Source organism: Cryptomeria japonica, chromosome 9 (genome assembly GCF_030272615.1).
Source record: "Cryptomeria japonica chromosome 9, Sugi_1.0, whole genome shotgun sequence".
Classification (NCBI taxonomy): domain Eukaryota; kingdom Viridiplantae; phylum Streptophyta; class Pinopsida; order Cupressales; family Cupressaceae; genus Cryptomeria; species Cryptomeria japonica.
This window is the reverse complement of record NC_081413.1, coordinates 17,429,785-17,431,230: the sequence shown is the minus strand read 5'-3', so window position 1 is coordinate 17,431,230 and position 1,446 is coordinate 17,429,785.

The following is a 1,446-nucleotide window of genomic DNA, read 5'->3' as shown; positions in this document are numbered from 1 at the left end:
CAGAGTTACAACAATCTCAAAATTGTACATTAAAACATGACTTCGAGAAGCAAATAACAACCGAGTTGCAGAGTCCTAATTGAAGATAACTTACTAAATATAGTAAGTATGACTCGCACAACTGCATGTATAACACATGTCGAAATTGTTATTTATAATAAGTCTCAAAATTACCAAAATGACTCAACCACATCTAGATGAGAATCCAATTTGGACTTCACGTTCCAACAAAAAATAGACCACTCACAACAAAAAATTGGCCAAAACTAACCACTTACAACACACTAGTAGAACAACTAATAACCCGCATCAAGGGTGGATATAATTTTCTTCCATAATCCAGGGAAGAGTTCGAAAAGGGGAGGAAGTACGACCTTTCAACTGTCAACGAACAACAATCCAGTCAATACTATCATTTAGAACACCCTTACAAGGCGAAGCATGAGAGGAAACCTCCTTAGAGAGTCTATCAACACTTAGTGCATAATGTTGACAAGGTGAAGCGTCATTAATTAAAGGTTGAAGCAAAGCAGGAGCAACAATCAGAGTGAGGTCCATAGGGATTGAGGAGGCCACACTGGAAACAAGAGGCATAGTAGGATCCAAGAGGTCCGACAAGGCCACACCAACAACAAGAGCTTCAACAACATCCTAGCACAAGTCATCATTAGCATGTGAAGATTCATCGGAGGAAGAATCAAAAGCATGGATAGTTAAGTGATCACCATAACCATCCTTACACCAAGTAGCAACACTTTTATGACATGAGAGAGAACAATCCATGGCTAAGTGGCTAGTTGAGAAGCATCTACAACATCAAAAGGGAAGGTCCTCATAATCCATTGACTGACTCCATGGTCTATACCCAATCATAAGAACCACATCCCCAAGAAGAGGCATAGAGATGTCAACATCGATCAGAATGCATATAAAAATAGAACGACCCATGAAGGAAGAGGTATCATCAACCTTCAAGAAGTGACCGATAGAGTTGCCAATGGCCTCATAACAAAAAATCTCCCAAAAATGAAGGGAAATATTAGGAAGACAAACCCACACCGAACTCACACTAAGTGGTTCAATAAGAGGGTTAAAAGAAACTGTATAGGGTTTGACCAAGAGAGAGTTTACTCCAAAAACCCATACCTTGCTCAACACTAAGTCATGAGCATCAAAATAATCAAAACAAGCAATGAAAAAAGCATTAGCACAAGGGAAGAGCTCAATGTTACTAGAAACTAAAGGCTTCCAAGAATCCATCACCTAGAGATAAATATCAGAGAGAGAAGGCCAAAGGTTAGCAAATCTACACCAACCCACAACGTTGGTATAAATCCACGTTTTCCAAATATTAACTACAAACCACAACTGGGGAGATCTTAGCACAAGGAAGAGGACGATATTTCCCCCTTGGAGGAAGAGCAGAAGTGGATTTGGCAACACGAG